The sequence below is a fragment of the Bidens hawaiensis genome, unplaced genomic scaffold (assembly GCF_021521415.1).
Source record: "Bidens hawaiensis isolate Kalapana, Puna unplaced genomic scaffold, B.hawaiensis_p1.1 tig00041689_1, whole genome shotgun sequence".
Taxonomy (NCBI): domain Eukaryota; kingdom Viridiplantae; phylum Streptophyta; class Magnoliopsida; order Asterales; family Asteraceae; genus Bidens; species Bidens hawaiensis.
Window position 1 is genome coordinate 82,844 of NW_027505733.1, and position 7,157 is coordinate 90,000.

A 7,157-nucleotide genomic window follows, 5' to 3' on the forward strand; every position below is an offset into this window, starting at 1 on the left:
TTACGTAGACTCAACAACTTGCAAATTGGTACAAAGTGTACGTACTAAGATGGCTTTGGAAGAATGGAGTTTTGATAAACTGAAAGATCGTGAGCAAAAGGAAATGCAGCTTGGAGGGTTTGGCAAAGGGGCAATTAGGAAGTTGTTTGGTGAAGAAGGGGAACAAACGGTGAGAAAGTAAGGAGGTGGATAGTGTAGCTATACTGCTAGGTGATGTGAAGGTAAGTTTATAGAGACATGAACTGTTTACGTTATAGTAGTTTGATTTGCAACTGGTGTACTAAAACCTCGTAAAATAACTTTAATACTAGTTAATGTTTTATGTTGATGTAGGAGACGGTCGAACGTTTGGAGTCCTCGGTAAGGGTGATTTGTGAAAGGAAAAAAGAATTTGAGGGAGTTCTTGGTGAAGCCGTAGTAAAACACCCAGACAATGTTGACATCATGAGACTATGTGAAGCCGTAGTAAAACTGTTTCAGACATCCTCACGTGTAGTAGTTGAAGGAGATAAGGAAGTTGTTGCGGATGTAATAGAGGAGCAAGAAAATTTAACGCATATGTGGAATGATGAAGAGTGGGTGGACCAAGTTGTTAGGTCGGTTGAGATTGTTGAGTTAAAAAGAAAAGAATCAGCTTATGTCCAAAAATATGACAATGCTTTTGGTCCGTCGTTCAGTTTGGGACTTCCACAAGAGGTTGGAAGTTCTAATAAAGAATTACCAATAGAGAAGGTGGTGTGAATTTGGTCGGTGACGTTGTGTGTAGGACACCAGGTGACTTTGAAGTTATTAAAGGGTTTGATAGTGAAATGGACGAAGTACCGTTAAGTGTTGTTGCTAGTAAGCTTAAGGGAAAAGCTGTTGTATTTAAAAGGCCAAAAAGAGCCACACGTTTATGGTACGCTTTAATGTCACCGTTTATGAATAGGGCAGTTGATGGAGGCAAGAAGGAAGAGAAGTCAGAAAATGAGGTTTGGTTTTACCTGTGAAGAATAGGAGGGGATGAAAAGGTTAGTATATATGTATATAAGTAGATGCACTTGAATTTGATAATGTTTAATTCCTACATTTGTTGTATGATGTGTTTAAGGAGTCGGTTTTCGTTACGAAACAAGGTCGCCTCGGGGTGCGTGGTCTGTTTGAAAGCTTGTAGCCTGACATAAACATAAATCACAATGTTGTTAAATGCTGGTCGTTGTTACTGAACAATATAGAGAAAAAGCGAGATAGGATCAAAATATAGATTGTTTTGCGGATGCATGTTGCTAGTAAGTAAATTTTATTCCGCTGTTCCAATAATTTTTTAGTATCAATATTAAGTAAAGTTGTCTGTCATGAGATTAGTTAATGTTGTTGTGTCATTTGTTTTTTAGAAACAGAAGGGAGTAAGTGGGGAGGTTTGTACCGAATCCGAACAAAGATAATTGTGATATGACACTAAGGGCATAGGATATGGTTTTCTTCCCCGTCAAATCAGCCGACCACTATTATCTTCTCTGTTTTGATTTAAAAAATCTAGCAATAGTGGTTATTGATAGTGTTGTCCCGGACAAGAAAAAAAGGAGATCTAGGGCAGAGAAAACCATGGATGCCAAGTACTTAAACGAGTGTATGAAGTCGGTTTATTTGATGGTATGTTTTATGCAATATAATGTGTAAATTAAGACATGTTTGTTATAAAATGTAGTTTTGTATTGAAATATAACTTTAAACGTACATTTTGCAGAAACGGTCGTTTGTGAACTACCTACGCAAGGTTGGACATCCGAGGCTTGCTACAATAAACTCACTAAACCTAGATAGGTTGAAGATGAAGTGGCAAACTGGAAACAATTACGAAGATGCGAGGATAGTTCTCATGCGACACATGGAGATTTACACAGGTGACAGGGCGATGCTGGGGTTAGTGATGATGTGAAGAAGTAAAAAAAAAAAAAAAATAGGTGGGAAGTCTAAGGATTAAGTATGCCGCGAAGATTTGTTGTCGAACATAAATCTGTAGCGAGATCACATTAACAAGGTTCTACAATACGAATGACAGGTAAGTTAAGGAAGTCATAAGCAAGGTGTGTTGAAGGCTTTTGGTTTAGTAGTTTTTGGCTTTTTGTTCAGATTTGAAATAGATGTTATGGATGGTTGTGTTATGGTTTTATTTTGTCCATTGTTTTGTCACAAACTATGTTTAATGGTTTTTGGTTCGAATGGTTTTAAGTAATGCAAGCGTTATGTTATATATTTGTTACTTTGTTAATGATGTTTAGGAGGTAAAAGAGGTGTTTGATGTTTTTGAATAAGGCTAATTGAATGTTAAAGTATGAAGTTAGTTATTTGCTTTTGTAGGGTAGGTGAAGGTATGTGTATGCAATTTTGTCAATGTTAATGTATTAGCTAATTTCTCAACATCATTTGTTTGTTGGTCAAATTAGGGTACATGCATTGAAAATGTGGCGAATTAGTTTGTCAACATATAATCATGTGTGTAATGTTCTTTAAATTTACTAGAAAAATACATTGTCAATCGTAAGCTTGTTGCTAATTTTTGTTATAAGTTGGTTTACCGGTGTTTTAGACAATAAGTGTAGATGAACGATGGTGTAATGATATTAGTTACATGTGAAGGATAATGTAGGTTGCGTGTGGTTAACAGAGTCATTGTATTCTAACAAGCATGGTGTTTGTATCAAACGTGAAGGTGTATGTTATTAACTTGATTATTATGTAGGAGTGTGCGGAGTACGTGTAAGTACGTCAAAGTACATGTAACTGTGGAAGTATGTGTGATGGTTACTAAGCGAGTGTGTAGCGGGGGTGGGGAGCCTGTCATTACAAATAGTGTAATATTATGATATCGTACGTACATAAAGAGTTATTTTGTTAAGTGTATGTAGGTTTGTGTATTTTAAATTGTTTAATGAATATATGATGTAGTGTAGTTGTTGTGTAGGCAAGTCTATGTGGAATAGGTTTTGGATGAAAGTTTATGTAGTTAAGTTAAGTGTAGGAAGTATAATAAAATTAATGCAGACAGGTCATTGACGGTTCAATGGGTAACTTAATTGGGTGGAGGTTGGTGTTGCTTGTAATAATGACGCGTGATCGAGGAGTTTATTAACTAATGAGGTTACTAAGAGTTAAGGGGTTTGATTTTCAAGGAGTTTTCTAAGATTTGAATATGATTTGCTTTAAGTTATCGCACAACATCCATATGATACAACATTTTATTGTTATGTGTGGTCGTGTATCATAACTTCGGTGATATATAAACGTGTTTGGTAGATCCGTAATTGATGTAGCGTGCGGTAACTTATTATGGGTAAAATGGTGCTGTGGACATGTGAGTGATGTGTGTGAAGAAAAAAATGTAAATAGATAAAGCATAAAACATTTAAATTAAAGAGTCCATTGCAAACACATAACAAGGAACAAAACGCACGAGCAATTCTGAAAATATTTCAAAAAAACGAAAACAAAGTACTATTTAATCCGAACCAGACATATATCCGTCTTCATCTTGCGACGAGTCACTAGTTTCGTCGTCTTCTTCATCGGTGGTTCCGTTACCGTCGGAGCTGTCTTCGTATATACCGACTAATCGTCATTGCTGCCTTCTCAATTCTATTGCCTTTCTGACTTTCTCGCAATTACGAGAATCATTGTCGCGAACTAGTTTCTTACATTTCTTACACTCCCTCCTATGCTTCTTCTTCCTATTCTTTTTAGCCTTTTCGCATGGCCCAATCTTGTGCTTACGAGTACCTGAACCCTTGTTGCATATTCCTTTAGGTGCTATTACAGATATAGTTTCGGGTTCTTTTGACTCCAAGCAAATCTTGAATTATGATTGACTTGCTTTTTGTTCAGGTTTGAAATAGATGTTATGGATGGTTGTGTTATGGTTTTATTTTGTCCTTTGTTTTGTCACAAACTATGTTTAACGGTTTTTGGTTCGAATGGTTTTAAGTAATGCAATCGTTATGTTATATATTTGTTACTTTGTTAATGATGTTTAGGAGGTAAAAGAGGTGTTTGATGTTTTTGAATAAGGCTAATTGAAAGTTAAAGTATGAAGTTAGTAATTTGCACAAAGGTTAGTTATAAGAGTAATATCTATTGATAGGGCTAACTATTGTCGGGGAGATTAATTAATTAAACCAAATTTAATATTAATTATATTAGAATATAATATTAGTTTTATTAAAATTTTAATTTTAATTTTAATTATTATTAAAATTAATACTGAATATAAATGAATATAATATTCATATTAAAATTTACCGTCATCAACAGTATCGTACGTACACGTATTTGTACACTTTGTTCCATATAAGCACGTATGGGTGTTACATATATATACACTCACACATTACCTTTTATACACATATGTTGCCACTTTTACCTATCTGCACATTCCTTGACTTTTCCCCGAATTCCCTCGTACAAGCAAGTCTGTTATTATGTTCCGGACCACAATAACTCACTTGCCCAACAAGTTCATCCCGGCATCCATCAGTATATAATATTATTTTATTATTTAGATATTTCCCAGAATTAATCGAGCCTACGGTTATATTTTAGGTACCCAAAGGGATAAGCTAATCCTTTATAACCAATGGCTCTGATACCAACCTCTGTCACACCCCGACTAGCACAATGCGGAAGCGTAAAACGGGAATGTAACAGACACCTCTAGTATCAACAACATTGTTTATAAAGAAACATTACAAACTAATTACATTGTATTACATTTCATTGTTCTATCATTGTTTCACAGTCTAGGTGATACAAACAAAACTAGTTCGTTAACTATACGACCTTACTACTAGCACCCTTGCTTCTATTCACATAGCACCAACCACACACCTTGGGCAAGTAACAGATCACCAAATGATTCCGATTTAGGTACACCTAAAAAGCAGTTTTAAACGGGTCAACTACTAGAGTTGGTGAGTTTCACGAGTTTTAAGAAAACAATTATGAATATTCACAAGTTAACACTTGTAATCATGATATAAATATGTATGTATGTAAATGATGTAATTATGTTAAGCTACAGTGAAGCTTTGACTGTTTGTGCTGCGTGCATCCATTTCCCACGCCCAATCAACCACTGTGGCCCCCTTTCCGCCAACAATATGCCCCAAGTAGCTATGTCTAACACTACCTAGTGTGTTATATAATTATGGTCATGTGCAAACGGGGTAAAGTCTCAGCAACACATTCCGGCTCCGTTTGGGTTTGTCAAACCAATAGTACTATTCACAAGCCACCGGCTCGAAGTTAATCACTGTGTTAGTGGGGACTTTCGTGTGTTAGCACTTAGATAATTCACATCAATATATGTTTCAGATGTGTATATGTAATCAAACATGCTTTTCACCCCGAAAGTTCGTAAAACAGTTTAGAAGTGGGGTCATGAAACTCACTGTTTAGTAGATAATCAGTAGCACGTCGGTTCGAGGTTTGTATAACTTGCAATCACGGTTTCCTATAATCAATATTATAATAATATTAATATTTTTATATTATTATAATCTTAATACTAAACTGGGCTGTATAACTAATCTGGGTATAGTTGGAACGCCCAGAAAGTGGCAATAGGCGTAGATTGTGATGTTGTTCAATGTTTAATACTTAAAACCGAACTTGGCTCAGATTCCTGTTTTCCCAGCTGGGCCAAGTTGTTCGTTTACGCGTTCTGAAAACAGTTATGGGGAAATAAGCTTGGGTAAATGTATTGGTTAATAGAATGATTAAGTTATAAAGAAGGATCACATCCTGGGTCTCGGATTAGCTACGGGGCCGTTTCCGTTTATTCAGTTTGAGTTAAGAAGAAACGCGCACAATATATCCGGATTGTCCAGGTTTCTCATAGAAAAGTTCGTTTTTACTTAACTAATCCAAAAATATGATTTTGATCACTCTTGGTGTTTTGATATTCCCGCAGGTTCGTTAATCGCGAACTTGCCGGTTTTTATAAAAACTGAATTTGTTTAATCTTCAAATTAGCATAATTAATTAACCGTTAATCATTAAATTATGAAAATTTAGCCCACCTATCAGTTAAAATATGTAGATTTTTAAAAAATATTTCTGGAATTACTTACTGATTTATTAATTTATAAAAATTCATTTTATCAGCTATATTTCGCCTGAAAATCGTCCGTTTATCCCAAACAATCTCCAAAAATTCCACAAAAATTCCTGAATACTCAAATTATGTCCCAAAACAACTTGTGTCAATTCCATATTGTAAAAAGTTCATGCAATATTCTTTTCTGCCCAAATTCGGCTATAAAAATTCACACGAACGCATAAGCACAAACACCCTTAGAATTCTCCAAATGATTCCAAAATTCATATGTGATCAAAATACATTAAATTTGAGTTCCCTGAAAAAGTTCATAATTTTTGAAGCATTTGAACTATTTTTCCCCATTAAACGTCCCAATTCGGTAATAAATTTGCCAAATATTATCGGATGCTCGAAAAATTATCAAATTTGAACAGGGACTCAATGACATAGTTCTTGATGTCCGTGAAAAATTTCAAGGCCTAATAATATGCACATCACAACCTTAACCTAAACAGCCTGTAAACGAGTGTTTCGGCATTACCTTAGCGGTTTTGGTTCATTTCCGCCTTTCTAACCAACTTTTCAAGTTCTTGTGCTCCTATGTAGGCTAGATACAAGTCCTAAATCACAAACCAAGCAATTTTCATCAATAGAACAGCCCTTTAACTTAGGGTTTCAGATAGGGTATAAAAACGAACTTTTGAACCGTAAAAATGCCGTTTCAACCCTTTAATTCGTGTTTATGGCAAAAAAAACTATCAAAACAGGTTCCTTACCATTTGTATGATCAAAACATGTTTATGGACCATTTTTAGGATTTTTACATGGTTAGGAATGATTTTTAGCAATTAAGACATGTTTTTATGGTATTAATCAAGGTTAAACAAGTATAAAAGTTGCTTATTTAAGTTGTTTACCATAGGGTTTGAAGGGCTTCCTAATGATGAAAGGTTTTTTCCAGAATTTTCTTGTGGATGAATGTGTAAAAATATCTTAGAACTAGTTTATATGTGAAAGAAATCAAGGGGGGGGGGGGTTCCATTGTTGCGGCCGCAGGTTTGCTTGGTCCCCCTTGGGCCCATTT

At 35.2% G+C, this 7,157-nt stretch overlaps 1 pseudogene; it reads left to right on the forward strand.

The window, feature by feature from the left end:
• The first annotated feature begins 809 nt into the window (after positions 1 to 809).
• Positions 810 to 7,157, forward strand: part of LOC143615025 (NAD(P)H-quinone oxidoreductase subunit 2 A, chloroplastic-like) — a 10,357-nt pseudogene continuing 4,009 nt past the window's right edge.